This window comes from Schistocerca nitens, chromosome 11, assembly GCF_023898315.1.
Source record: "Schistocerca nitens isolate TAMUIC-IGC-003100 chromosome 11, iqSchNite1.1, whole genome shotgun sequence".
In the NCBI taxonomy this organism is placed as follows: Eukaryota; Metazoa; Arthropoda; class Insecta; order Orthoptera; family Acrididae; genus Schistocerca; species Schistocerca nitens.
In genome coordinates, this window is record NC_064624.1 from 100,883,536 (window position 1) to 100,899,159 (window position 15,624).

The 15,624-nt window shown below is 45.9% G+C and overlaps 1 long non-coding RNA gene across 1 annotated transcript in view; it reads left to right on the forward strand.

The window, feature by feature from the left end:
* Positions 1-8,720, forward strand: part of LOC126213174 (uncharacterized) — a 45,120-nt gene extending 36,400 nt beyond the window's left edge. Inside the window, exon 2 of the long non-coding RNA XR_007541101.1 lies at positions 8,444-8,720. This is a non-coding gene — a long non-coding RNA (uncharacterized LOC126213174). The remainder of the gene's footprint in view (positions 1-8,443) is intronic.
* Positions 8,721-15,624: the final 6,904 nt, after the last annotated feature.

Genomic DNA, 15,624 nt, shown 5'->3' on the forward strand with positions numbered 1-15,624 from the left:
TTACTGAACATCGTGACCAGGGATGGTGTTGCATTTGGAGTGGAGGATGAGTTTAATGTCATGTGTGATAATGGGAGTGTTTATGTCTGATGGGGGCAACTGATCTAAGTACTGGGATCTGATGGCGAGTGGTGGGACAGGTGTGTTGGAGTGTTCAAAGACTATGGGGAAGAAGGAGTAATGAAAGTGAGCATCATTGAGAATGGAGAAGTCCTTCGGGCAATAGGAAGGAAAATGGTTAGCCTTACTGAGGTTGTCAGAGAAGGAGCGGACGTTATGGAGGAGTGGATAATGCGTAATGGGAAGGCTACCAGTAAGGTGGTGGAAGACAGCCCACTACTTGGTGGAGTTGACAGGTGGATTGGAGTTGAGGTTTGTACATGTCTGGTGCTGTCCCAGCGTTTCTTTGTTGTTGGGAAGTTTCAGATGTGTAATTCTACTTGCTGTTGGTGAAAGAATGTGTTCTGGTCACAGGTGTGGATGAAGGAGCGGTAGAGCCTGCAGGATTCAAAGACAAGAAAGATGGACTGTGGAGAGAGAGTAGTGCAGTGAGGGTGAATGAGTTTGTTAGGAACTTGGGCCTCCACGGCGTCAGTGATGGAGGAAGGACGAAACATTGATAACACTGGGCAACAAAAAAAGATTTTTTAAAAAAAGTCTAGGGTTTTCCCGCTGAATTAGACTAATTTTGATGCCCTGAGTCCGAAAATGACCTTGGTTTTGTTCTATCAGGTCAGGATTTTTTGCTACAGAAATTTTTAAAAATCGATTTTTAGTAAAAAAACAAATTTTTTGTATCATCTGCTGAGAAACCCCGGAAGATTTTTTCCGTTTTCCTCAAGAAATAAAAGTCAACGTATGCAAATTCATTAAGTTTTTATTTACTCCATCAAATTAAATAAGCATATTTATCATAATATTAGTATAACAATGAGCGTTACGTAACATATAAGTTCAGAGTTCACGGCATGAATCGGCGTTTCTTCGATTCCAGTTTGTGAGCAGCTGCTGGGGTGTCTCTCTTCAGCATCCAGCAGTAGTCCGCCATCATGACTGCGTCCCACCTCCCCTGGTACCTATCCTCCATTTGGCGCATGTCCTGATGGAACCTTTCTCCCTGCTCGTCGCTCATCGCCCCAAGGTTTTCAGGAAACTTCTCCATGTGTGAGTACAGGAAGTGCATCTTTATACTCATCAAACACCCGAGCTTTTGAAAGGCCTCTATCATGCTGCTGATGAGTCTGGCGTGGTTTGCTGCCTTCGTGTTCCCCAGGAAGTTGTTCACCACCTGCACAAATGATTTCCACGCGGCGCACTCTAACGTGTTCATGGAGTTTTCGAACTCTGTGTCCTTTATGAGCTGCCGTATCTGTGGCCCATCGAAAATGCCGGCCTTCAGCTTCTCAATGGTCAGTCGCGGAAAGGCTCGGCACAGGTAGTGGAAGCACCTCCCATCCTTGTCCAGAGCACGCGTGAACTGTTTCATTAACCCAAGCTTCATGTGTAGCGGTGGGATCAATATCTTCTCCCGGTCAACAAGAGGTTCGTTTATGATGTTTCTCGCACCAGGTACTAACTGCTCTCGTGGCGGCCACACTTTCTTTACATAGTGCTGTGCTCTGTCTCGACTGTCCCACATACATATAAAGCATGGGTATTTCGTGAACCCGGACTGCTGACCAAGTAGAAAGTTCACCATCTTGAAGTCGACGCAGATGATCCATTGGTGCTGCTCATATTGTATTTTGTCGAGCACGTACTTCACTGCTTCATATTTCTCTACGAGAGTTGTGGAGTGAGCAAGAGGGATTGAGGCGAACTCGTTCCCGTTGTGGAGGAGCACACACTTCAAAGAGCGCTTGCAGCTGTCAACAAAGAGTCGCCAATCTCTCGGATCGTATGTAGGAGCCCCGAGTTTAACAAGAAGACCGACGACATCTCGGCAGTACACTAGGTCTTCCTCCTGGCAGAAGTAGCCCATGTAGTCCTCATGCCTTCTACGAAAGAAAGTGAAACGCGCGTCCTCGCCAAGTAGATTTTTCTCTTTGAGTCTGGAGGCCAACAGCTCGGATGAAGTCTTCGACAAGCTGAGATCCCGAACAAGATCATTAAGCTCACATTGTGAAAAGAGCTGCCGACATCTTGTGCTTCATACTCCTCGTCTGCTATATATCCTCCCTCGTCTGCAGTGGTGGCCTCGTCGTCGATGTTAGGAAGCTCTGTGAACGCTGGTACAGGAATTTCTTCGCAGTGAGCAACTGGACGGCGGGCAGATGGAAGGTCGGGGTACTGGAGGCTGTGCCGATTCTTCCGGTTGATGCCAGTAGTATTGATGGCGCAGAAGTAACAATCCGATGCATGGTCCAAGGGCTCCCTCCAAACCATCGGAATCCCAAACTTCAGTGAAGTTTTCGTGCCCTTCGTCCACCGCCGGAGGTATTCCACGCACTTCTTGCAGACCGTGTGCGGTGCCCAGGGCTTATCTTGGTCACCCAGCTTGACTTGAAAGTAAGCCTGGTAGGCGTTCTTCACAAATCCCGTGATGTTCTTCCTGTCCACTGAAAGCGTGTATTCTCCGCAGATGTAGCAGGAAACGTCTGGATTATTCATGCATGAACGTCGCGCAGAAGCCATATCAATCTGAAATAGTAATAGAAATATGCAGTTGACTGTCAGACAATAAAAATTAGAATAAATTTTATACTATAGTAAGAAAAAAAGGCATCTATTGGAATGATTAACTGTTACAATCTTAAAGGCTTCTTTTGTTTTCATATGTCCTGAATAATCCCCTTAAAACCCCTAATATTAGCATATTGAAGCCTATAAAAAGGCTTACATTTCAGGGAAAAATGGTCATGTAGGCCTATGGCTGTATCTCAAAAAGTTGACCTGATAGAGCAAAATCAATGTGATATTCGGACTCAGAACACCAAAATTAGTCTAAATCAGCTGAGAAACCCATGACGTTTTTTTGGTTGTTGCCCAGTGTAATATAAGCAGGGTAGTGAAAAGTAAGTGGGGTGGCTGTCTATCTATGAATCGAATGGATGTCCAGTAGGCATCCTAGTTGGCATTGTGGTAGTCATGGACAGTCCTGAGGGGGATATCAGGATGGAGGCAAGAGGGGGGCTATGGGTGAGGAGATGGTATGAAGGACTGGGAGGTGGTCATGACCAATGGGGTTGAGGACATTCATGGCAATACGACCAGGAAGGTTGGGGGAAGCAAGAACAACATCCAGGGTCGAGTTACTTTCGTAATGGGTGGGCTGTGATAGGAGAACAAGGTCACCCTGGAGGACAGCGAGGAACTCATGCCACTGCTGAAGGGAGGCAGGCTCATTGCTGTGGATGTTGAGGTTTGTGGCAATTGCATAGATGAAGAGGGTGCAGTCAACATGGGAGATGAAGTTGTGGGGGAGAATAGCTGTGGGACGAAAATTAGATAGTGCCACAGGTGATGGTGTCGGACAGAAAAAAGACTCTGAGAATAAAGTGTTTGCTGAGGTCATTGGGCATGGTTTATAGCCAGACAGGGATATGCTTGAGGTTAGGTAGCATTGCACTGTCTTTATTTTTCTTTATTTCCACTCTTTGGCCAACAAAAAAAAATGTAGTGAGCATGGAGACATAGAAATAGAAATATATAAATGTTAAAACCAGAAGACACACACGATAATAGTGACGAAAGCGTTTGTCAGAAGGCACTGATTTCATAAATAAGGTCCACAGTGCACACAAACGAAGATAATCAGTCTTACACTCGAACGAAGGAGCACACTGAAGATAACACTGATGCACAGAAAGGAAGAAAACACCATTGCGCTAAACACTGGTGGCAATATTTGTCACAGAAAGCACTGAACACACTTGATGAGATGGGGGGGGGGGGGCTGCCACTGGGTGTAGGGGACAGGCAGGGGAGGAAGGAAGGGGAAGAAGCCAGTGGGAGAAAAGAAGGCAGAGGGGAGGGCAGAAGGTGGTTTGTTGGGTTTGGGGAACATCAGGATCCAAGAGGTTTCCCACACGTCGGGGTAGAAACCAGTAGGGGTGGAAGTCCTGGGAGGGATAGAGGAAGTGGAGAAAATGGGAGAGGGTAGGGGTGAGGAAGAAAGGATGGTGAGATAGGAGAGACAGGGAGTGCTGGAGGAAAGGGGGAAGGTGGAGAGGAATGGGGAGGATTAGATCTGATAGGAGTGGTATATGGAAGGAATGAGGATATCGGCATGGAGGGGGAGTTGGTGGAAGCCACCTTGGGCATACGTATGGAGAGTGTGAAGACAGAGAGCAGGCAGGATGCAATGGTACAGGCACGGCAGCAGGGTGGGGTGGGAGAGGATGGTAGAGACAAGCAGCTGGGGAGGATCAAACTTGCAGGAGGTGAAAAGGATAAGAATCCATTCGAGGAAAAGGAGGAGATGTGGGAAGGGAATCAAGTTGTATAGGATCTGCTTGGGGGATGGGAGATACATTCGATAGATGAGGCAGAGCACATGGCATTCAAGGATTTGGAGGGGCTTGTAGTAGGTGGGAGGGGCGAAAATCCAGGTGGGAAAGGCATAGCAAAGGATTTATAATTGCGGAGGATGATGAAGTGGTCCAGACCCCATGCACAGCCAGACAGGAGTTTAAGGAGGTGGAGTTGGGTACATGCCTTGGCTTGGACTGTCTGGAGGGTTACACCAAGGTACTTCAGGGTGGGGGTTAGGCCGATGGGATGGCCATATATGGTGTGGTAAAAATCCAGAGAAGGAAGGGATGGTGTTGACTACGTTGATTGCCTTGGTTTGGAAGGATTGACCTTCAGCAGCCTCTGGTTGCACCAAGCAGTGAATTAGTCAAGGTAGGATTGGAGAAGGCGTTGGCAGCATTGGAGGGTGGGGATGAATCAAGGAAGGCAGTGTCATTGGATATTGGAGGAGGTGGAGGGGGGGGGGGGTTGGGGTGACAGTGTGTCCGCCACATAGAGAAGGTAGAGAAGAGGGGAGAAGACAGAGCCTTAGGGCATGCCAGTGGAGGGGTAGAAGGTATGGGAGTCTATATTGTGTAGGGTAACATATGAAGGACGATGAGAGAGAAAAGAGGCGATGAAGTGGACATAATTAATGGGAAGGTTTGAAGCTTGAATATGAGACCAAAATGCCAGACATGGTCATAGGCACCTTTTAGATCGAGGGAGACGAAGATGATGGATCAACGGGAATTGAGTTGGTCAGAGAGGAGGTGGGTGAGATGCAGGAGGTCATCAGCAGAGGAGGAGGATCGGAAGAGACATTGGTAATGGAAAGGAGGTGGTGCAGTTGGAGGTGTTGGTGTGTGTGTTGAGTGTGGATGGACTCCCAGACCTTGTTGAAGATTGAGGTAAGGCTGACAGAACGGTAGGAGGAAATGTCAGAAGGTGGTTTGTTGGGTTTGGGGAACATCAGGATCCAAGATGTTTCCCACAGGTCGGGGTAGAAACCAGTAGAGAAGACCACATTATAAAGTCTGGGCAGGAGAGTAAGGAAGGAAATGGGAGTCTCACGGACATGGCAGTAGGTGACCGTGAGCAGTGTAGCATTTTGTGTGGCTACGATGTCTTGAATGGTGGTGGGCATGTTGAGATCTGTGTGTGTGTTGTTGTCCAAGTACTGGAAGCTAGGAACGAGTGGAGGACAGAGGTGTCAGTCAGATCACAGACGTCAGGGAAGAGGGACTAACCGAACAGGGGATCATCAGGGATAGTAAGGATATCGGAGAGGTAGGAAACGAATTGGTTGGTCTTACGGAGGTTGTTCAGAAAAGGTTGGTCGTCATGGAGGAAATGATACTGTGAGGAGGGTTTAGAGGCAGTAAGGCAGTGGAAGGCTGACCAGTACTTAGACGAGTTTATAGGTAGGGTAGCATTTAGGCGGGTGCAGGTCTGGCACCAGTCCCAGCTTTCTTTGGCTGTGAGCAAATTTCGAATGTGTCTCTGGAGTTGCCACTGGCGTTGCAGTGTTTTTTTTTTCCTTTATATATTTTCGATTCCACCCCGCCTCTCCACCTGGGGAGGGGCGGGCTGACAGCAGCTTAATACGCTGCTCTACAGCCGAGAGAAAGTTAAACAAAACAGTGGTGAGAGAAAAAACAATATATAACTTTGTTAATAACAGTAAAATGACGGAAAGTTGCATAACTTAAAATACAAAAATACGGTGTTGACGATGCAGATGAATACACACAGGAAGGAGACATGCATAATTAAAAAATATGGCGACAGTCTAGTTTCTTTTTTTACAAGATAAAAACACAACTAGTGACAGTATGGTGGCTGTTTGCAACACTGACAGGAGATGCACACCACTGAACACTAATGTAAAACAGCAATGTAGAAGTGACAAAGCGCCAGATGGTGGGGGAATATCCAGACCGATGATGGAGAAAATGGGGGCAAGGAGAGGGAAAGGAAAAAGGGGGAGCTGATAGAGGGAGGGGACATAGAAAAAAACGGTGGTGGGCCGACACGAGAAGGAGTGGGAAAGGCAGTGGAGGGGAGAGCAAAAGGCTTCTGGGAGAGAAGGGAGGCAGAGAGAGGGTAGGTGGGGAAAATAGGGGAGGGGGTGAGAGGGAGCCTGGGAAAAGGACAGAGGCAGGGAGGAGGAGGTGAGGATCAGAGTTGATGTGAGGAATAAATGGAGGGAGAGAGGGCATCATTCGGGTGGGGGAGTCAATGGAAGCCACTTTCTGAAAGGAGATGAAGAGTGTAGAGGTGGAGGGTATGGGGGACACAACAGTGAAGGCACGGCAGAGGCAGTGGAGAGGAGCAACCAGGGGATGAGGGGGATCATGGCGACAGGAAGTGTAGAGGATGTGGACATATTCGAGGAAAAGGAACAGATGCGGGAAAGGAATCAGGTCGTAGGGGATGCGCGTAGGGGATGGGAGACGTATACGGAAGGGGAAACGCAGTGCTAGCGCTCGAGGATATGGAGGGACTTATAGAATGGAGGAGGGCCAATATCCAGGCGGGGCTGGTATAACAGTGGATGGAGTGTATTGGCATTATCAATCTTACAAGTGCTAAAAGCTTAACAGCCTGTAGCCGTAAGACCAAGTGATAAATAGTTTCACAATCATTACTGTAATCCTCGTTCGCTTATATCAATGCTATTAAAGAACAATGAATATACAGTTGTTGAGATAAGCCCCACTTCAAATATTGTCGACGAGACGTCAAAACGTAAAATAAACGAAACTTCCAGCTGGCGGCAATTTCTGGCTGACAGTCGGTGGGCCACACAGCTGTTACTTGTTGTCACCAACAGATGACATCGCGGTAGTCAGTGTTACACTTACTGCAAGTACAGATCTGTTAACCACTTAACCGTTAACACTGCTGCAAGAACGTCCACTTGTATAAGTGAATTTGTGTCTGTCAGAAGTCACAAAAACATATTTTCTACTCTGTGCGTTTTCATTCTCTACTGTGCCCTTTAAGCTGTCAACATTTTTTAATACTTTTTAAGGAAGCCCCACCATCCCACAAGTTTCCAGCAATCTCCATACAAAATTTCACCGAAATCCGTTCAGTTAGTCGTGAAAACGTAACAGAAAAGGTTATTTTCGCAATTATTATATTATAGGATGGATTCCACATGTTGACGATTTTATAAACGCTGTATTCATCACCTTGAGTACTATTATGTGGAACACAGCAACCAAAAAGAGCTTCACAAAACTGAATAGACTGTTTCCAGAGTCGGTTATCTCCATGCAACAAAAATTTTCAGAAACGAGAAAAAGCTGTCTCTCAGTTGTTATTTGGTTTTTATTGTTATTCAGTATTTGTTGCAATTCCCTTTTGTGTTCTGGATTTACATTTATGTTTCACAGAAATGACGCCACAATATTTTTCTTTATAACTAAATTTTACATCGAGTACAAAGACTTTTGGAACTGTAATCTGCTCATAATGGTTTCCTGGAACGTTTCCTTTAATGATGGATACAAATGAAAAATAACGTAGATATTTCATAATATTTGTTCCTGTTGAAAACTATTAGTTATCAGTGGAAAGAATAACAGTGTAAAATTAATTTTTTTGAAGAATGGCCATCATCTTTAAATTAAAATAGCACATCATTATGAGATCACTACTTATATACATCAGTTAGTGATCTGTTCGTCAGCCTCATAATTCAGCTCTCCGACATCCAGTTCAGCTCCAGACTGGTATTTAAAGATATCCTTGTAGAATAAAATTTCATTAATGTCCATCCAGTCTGCCTCATAGTTGTTCTCTTTCATTTTAAAATGGTTTTCTGATAAAACCTGCAAGTATCTCTGCTGGTTTTACTCCTCTCTAGCATTTACACTTATTGCAGATACTTTTGCCACACCCTACCTAGTGTTCTAGCTTTGTTCCCCCTGTATAGTAATAGTTCACTAATCTTTGTTTTTAATTAATATCCTGTTTAAAGGTTTGACCCGAATGTACCATGAGAGGGAGGTTTCAAGGCATGTTTAAGAGATGTCATCCAGTCAGCAACATGTACTTCTGATCCAGGTTTGTAGAAAGACCCAGAGTCTCCGACGATGTCACAATAATCGCTGGAGTTCAAGATAGTGCTGCAGTCCAGGCAAGCCGCTGTTACTGAGTAATATGTTTGCGCCATGTTCAACTCGACAGGTATACCAACATGAAAAATGTAAAATACAGAAAGCTAAACAGAATAAAGTCTCATTTACCTCACGAGAGATGTTAATGTAATGTTCAAAATGTATTGTAAATGCGATTTGACAAGAGTGCTAAAATAATGGGTTTTGAATATGTATCTTTTTCAGAGCATGAAATATGCACTGAATATAATGGTCTTAGGACCTGTGTTGTCGGGATTTAACGTCTACTGAAACTGCGACGATCATGGACATAACGGAGTCTGGAACTTGAGACTAATTTCAAGGTTACTTTTAGAACAGAAATACCAGCTACTGGCACTTCTATTATGCTCTGATCTGTGCAGCCCGAAGCGCGCTTTTTCGACATATGAAAAATAAATATCGGAAAAATTTATTTAATGGTTTTTTTAATGGGAGAATGAAACAGGATAAAGATCAACAGTTAAAGAGTAAACTGCTTTTTTCGGAGAGTAAGTATTTCTTCCCAATTCATTAATATTCTTCAAATGAATAAACACAACTTTCTAAAGTAAATGAAGTCCTTCCAAGGCATGCTACCTTTCTGCACACCAAATTTCACCAAAATATGTTGAGCCATTTTGACGTAAAATGTAATCAGTTACTTTTGTGTTTGTAATATTAGTGTGGAATTATGAATGATGAAGATTTATTGAGTGAGCCTGGTGTAGGGAAGGAAGTCGCTGCTCCAAACACACTTCATGGCAAGCAGTGTGCTAACAGCTATAATGTTACAGTCCGATGGATCCTTCTTATACTTTTTTTATGTATGACGCAGAACGTTTGGTTGCGTACGAAACCACTCAAAACCTGCCTGTAAAATTTGACAATCGAAAGTTTCACACATTTCAATGTAGCCATAGATTAAATAGCATTGGTCACAAACTATTAAAACGAGTGTTAAACATTCTCGGAATAAGTATAGCAAATCCTCATGCGGTTACGTCAAGGTCTTTAAAGAACAAAGAATATGCAAATCTTGAGACGAGCTCTACTTCAGGTACTTCCTCTGGTCACTACTGCATCACCTATCTTCATGACAAATAATGTTGTGTCCCCTTTCTAGTCACCCTTGCAACTCTTCACACCACTATCCACTGCATTGTTTACTACCCTCAACTATGGAAAATCTGCGAAACCATGCTTTCCCTCAAATTGCACAGAACCTCTACTTATACCACCTGATACCACCCCATCTGCCACACCTCAGTGTTTGACAAAGTCTTTCAATCCATCCTTTCCTGATGCATCTATCAACACATGAACTAACAACACTATCTGCCAGTGATCCAGCACATCTTCCTTCCCAATTTCTCCTCTGCACCTCACCCATCTCCTATCCCACCAACTCAACTTCCGCAAATCTGTAATTTTTGTGCCCTCACGCTAGAGGAAGCCCAAAACCGTATATGGTATACTAGTCTCCTTTTCAAAGACCATATACACCCACTTCCAGTTAACTATGTCCACCTTGTGGCATCTTTCCTCTCTAATCGCCCATCCTTTGTCAGCATTAACATTACCAGTTCCTTACATGGCCGATATCCCCAAACCATCCAACCCCCTCCCCACCCCCAGTCCCCTCTTTCAGAATGCTCATGATAGTAGTTTCCTAGCAGTATATCCTACATTTGAGAAATCCCAATGGCCCCTCCAAAACCACCTTTGTAGGTTTTCCTCCTGATGCAACCAAAGGTTCCTCAAGACCAACCCCACCAAAACCCAGGCAATAATTGGTGGACGAACCACACACATGTTCCATCTCCATGACTTCTAGCCTACCACATACGACCATCCCATTCAGTTAACTAACACATTAAAATATTTTGGCCTAACCATTGAATGACAAGTCACGTGGAACCTCACCTACTAACCATTAAACAGAAAGCCCCCAATAGAGGGTCTTCGGGTGTGTGTGGCAGTTGTATCAAGCGTCAGAATAACGTATCACGTCATTTTTCATGGGACTCCCTGGATAAGTATTAAGCCAAAGTTTACCTACAAGAGTCAAAGTAGTGTTAAAACTTGCTTATGAAAATTAAATACTACTTTCTAAATGGAACCAGATATAAAGGAATTCAACTACTAACAGGCTAAACTTGATTATTACACACCGCTACTATTCTCCACACATACAAAATCCCATCCTCTGCTATGCAAATATTGCATGGATCTCAGCCCAACCAAAGTTCCTCTAAATCCTCAGATGCCATGCTTTCTGCATCCATTTATATTTTCCCACATGGTTCCTCCAACATTTGGCAAATTCCCACAAATCCTAAACCATATTGAACACCTTCACATCTACTGTACTATCTACAAACTAGATTCGAATAACCCCATTGTATCCCCTTTGATCAAAAGCACTACCATGCTGTTGCTTCTTCACAAACACATCCCTCCATCCCTACACCTACATACACTCCATACACTCCCAATACAAATTCAACTAACTAACTCTGCCCCGATATGACTACCACATGAATAAACCGTTATCAGTTTTCAAGCCGCGTCAATTCGAATAAAATCCTCGAACTTTCGATGACCATCTCCACCATCGTCGTCCGGAGTTCACTGACTGCCAGGACTGCTTTTTTCTCCTTTACTGTATTTGCAATTCTCAATCAGGGGCGGGCTGGCAGCATCATATGTGCTACTCTTCAGCCATAAAACAGTTATGATACAACAGAAGACATTTAAAATTACAAAGGAGAAAACAGGTCAGACAAAAATGTAGAAAAAGGGGGAACAAAATGATAGAGAACAGACAAAAAGGGGGCGACTGTAAAATGCAGATGAAAACCTCAAAAGTGTTGTGTACAAGAAACCTCACACTGGGGCAATTAAAAGAACACAAGGCGAAGTGTGGCTGCAGCATAAATGTATCGATGGATGGCATAGCATATGACGATCACTGACAGTAACACTATGTACTAGCCCAGCACACAATTTAAATCACAGCACGTCACTGACGTCAAACACTGATGACAATGAGCAAAACACAAGATCTCTCAGGGGCATCGAGAGGACAGAAATGGGAAGAAGGTAGGGTGGGAGGGAGGGAAGGAGGAGTGGTAGAGGGGGAGACAGGCAGGGGCGTGTCGAAAGGCACTGTGTAGGGAAGGTCTAGGAGGGACACAGTTGAGGATGGGGTGGAGGGACTCAGGGTTGGAAAGGAGGAAAATTCGTTTGGGGAGAAGGAGGGGAGAAGAAAAGGGGAGCCTGGGGAGGGAACAAGGCCAGGTTACAGCTGGAAGTAAGGGTAGATGTCACAGCGAGGTTCAACATTCACAGGATGGGGAGGAAGTGGAAATGGCCTTGATGAAGGAGATGGAGGCTGTGGAGGTGGAAAGAGGGAGGGATACAGCGATAAATGCTTGGCAATTGGCGGGAGGTTGAGAGGAGGAAACCGGGGGGATCAAGCCTGCAGACAGTGTAAAGGATGCAGAGATGCTGGAGGAGAAAGAGGAAGAGGGGGAAGGGGATGAGGTCATATAGGAGCTGTGTGGGGCAAGGAAGGCAGATATGGAAGGCAAGCCAGACCGCATGGCGTTCAAGGAATTGGAGGGCCCTGTAAAAGCGGGTTGGTGTGGAGATCCAGGCAATTCTGGCATAGCAGAGGATGTAGGATGGATGAGGGATTTGTAGGTGTGGAGGATAGTGGAAGGATGTAATCCCCATATACAGCCAGACAGGAGGCAGGAATGAGCTTTCTGCTGGATGGGCAGGAGGTGAGGGGTCCAGGTGAGGTGACGATCAAGGGTGAGGCCAATGTATCTCATGGTGGGGGGTGAGCAAGTTGGGACGACCATAAAAGGTGAGGTAGAGGTCATGGAGGTGGAAGTAGTGGGTGGTGTGGCCTATGACGATTGTGCATTATAATTATCCGGGCTGGTAAGCTGTTGTCAGTTGATGAATTATATGTCAATACCCAACGTTTCGTCCCCATCTGCAGGGGACATCTTCAAGGGGGTCTGTAACTCGATGGAAGGTCCAACACAGCCAATGGCTGGCTACTGACAGTCATTAGCGAGCCAGTGGGTGTGTTGGACCTTCCATCAACCTACAGATCCCCTTGAAGATGTCCTCTGCAGATGGGGACGAAACGTTGGGAATTAACACAGAATTCATCAACCGACCACAGCGTAACAACCTGGATAATTATAATGGACATGACATTTTCGGCCGTGAAAGTCTACATTTTAGTATCTATGACGATTGCCTGGGTTTTGGAGAGTTTGAGACGAAGTAACCACTGGTTACACCAAGTGGTGAACTGGTCAAGTTGGGTTTGGAGGGTGCATTGGGACCATTGGAGGGTAGGATAGAGAGACCAGAAGGTGGTGTCATCAGCATGTTAGAGACGGTGGACAGGTTTGGGTGACTTGGGCATATCAGTGGTGCACAGGAGAGGAGAGGATGAAGCCCTAGGGGACGCCAGCAGTGGGATAAAAGATATGGGAGTTGATGTTGCGATGGGTGACATAGGAAGGATGGCATGAGAGGAAGGAAGCGCCAGATGGACAAATTTCATAGGCAGTGCGTAGGATTGGAGTTTAAAGAGTAGACGGGGATGCCATACACAGTCATAGGCATTTTGGAGACTGAGGAAAACAAAAATGTCTGAGCGACAGGAGGTAAGCTGGAGGAAGAGAAGGTGAAGTAGGTTAAGGAGTTTGGTCTTCAGCAGAGGAGTGTTGGAAGCCGCAATGGGTAAGGGGGAGGAGGTGGTGTTGATGAAGGTGCTGATAAATACAACAGGAGAGGATGGGTTCAAAGACCTTACTGAAGACGAAAGTGAGGCAGATGTGATGATAGGAAGAAGCAGCGAAAGGGGGTTTGTAGGGTTTGAGGAATAAGAGGATGTGGGAATTCGTCCATCGGTCTGGGGCTACTACAGTTTACCACTGACACAGGCATGATGACATCATCAGCAGCCAATCAGATAGACTCATTGTGGCGCATGCGCATGTAAGTCGATCCGGAGAGCTAGTGGAGCTATTGCCTGTGGCAGCACCGCTGACGTCAGGTGGCGCCAGGGGCAGGCGCCACGTTTGAAACTGCCGCTCCCACATTGCGCATCTGTATTTCCTCTCTTTCTATGTACAATGCACACCCCCATGCCCTGCTGAGTGTTTACCCTAGGTCTCTGTTGAAATTGTTGTTGTTTAAACGAATCTCGGCCGCTTGCTTTATAATGGAGTCCCAATATGTAAATGCATAGAAAACACTTTTTGTATTTTCGAACTGTATTTTATGTCCGTTTTTTAGGCAATGCTCCGCTATAGCCGACTTGTCAATCTCCCTTTGTTTTATATGGCTCTTGTGCTCAGCATAATGCTCCGCAATCGTGCAAATAGTCTGTCTGATATACTTGCTGCCAAATTCACAGGATACATCACACACACTAAACACTCAAAGAGCAACATTGTCCGTAACAGGGCACAACATATCTTGTATCTTGGGGGCCAAACGCCGACCATCACCGCCGTGATCACTTGGCTTAGCCCGATGATCACGGAGGAGGAGGTTTTGGCGGAAATCCAGGTGCATCCAAATCTAGAGATCTGTGCCACCCACCGCATTCACAACTCTGCCAACCCCACTCGCCTCATGTGGCTGTTTTTTGAGCATGCCCCCTCCACTGGCCATCTCCTTAAAGAGAGCATCCTGTTGTTTCATAAACACTACAAGGTTTACCCCTCATGTTCCCCTCCCTAGTCTGTTTGCTGCCAGAGGTACCTCCAATACAACGTGCACTGTACATCCGAGAGCCGCGAGGGCCTGTTTGTCCTCACTGCAGAAAAGTGCACTTCCTCCAGCTCCTTCAGAATGTCTATCGTTTTCGGCATCCCCATACCCTCCAACAGAGCTCCCTGGCAACCCGTTCCATCTCAATACCTTCACCACCTACTCTCACAACCAGGCCTACTTTACATTCTCCCATCTCAACACGCTTGTTTAAACCCCACCTTGGCGCGACAGCACCGTATCTTGTTTAACAACATCTGCTGCCTCCCTACCAAAAAAACCTCCTCATGCACACACACCTAATGCACCGATGCCTTCCACCTTAATGAAACCTTTCTAGAACCCACACATATCATCAGCACATCTCCATACTTCCTCCATCTTTCCAAAAGTCCCCACCCAACAGCGCGTAGTGGAATCGCAATTGGCCACCTTCGCTAGATCACTGTGAAGCTCCAACCCCTCCTCCACTAACCCACTGAACACCTACTGGGTTGCCTGGTCATGTCGGCATATGGGGCAATGATCGGGCCAATCGGGCTGCCAAGGAGGCCTGCAGAGAGCGGAATGTGGTCCAGTGTCCTATCCCCTTGCAGTCAGTCATCTCTGCACCCCACAGGAATTGCATGGAGTTGTGGGAGGACGAAAGGCTGGCGGTGACGGCCAATAAACTGCAGTTGGTAAAGTCAACCACTCGGCCATGGCGTTCCTCCTGCTGGTTGCTCAGGCGGGAAGAGGTGGCCCTCACACGTCTTCGGATTGGGCACTGCCCTCTCACACATAGCTTTTTATTACGGCGGGAGACTCCTCCGTTTTGTGATGCCTGCGGTGTGCACATCTCTGTCCGGCACATTTTAACGGACTGCATTTTATACCGTGATGCAAGGGCAGAAGCACAAGTTGATGGGGATCTGCCTTGTGTTTTAGCTAACGATGAGACATGTGTGTCTAGGGTTTTTAAGTTTTGTGATGTGTCTGGACTCTGGCCTAAACTTTTAGGCTGGAGGTTTTAGTGTATTACAGAGTGGCTGACTCCTCCCTTTTTTCCTTGCGGTCAGCCAGCCACTTCCATTTGCTACATTGTTTTAGGTCCCTCTACCATTTTCTTCCTGTGATGTCCAAGTTTTACTGCTGATACCCTGCTTCATCCCACGCTTCGGTGTGGGTGAGCACATGTTTTTCAACGATTGTTCCCCGTGTTTTATGTTCCGTT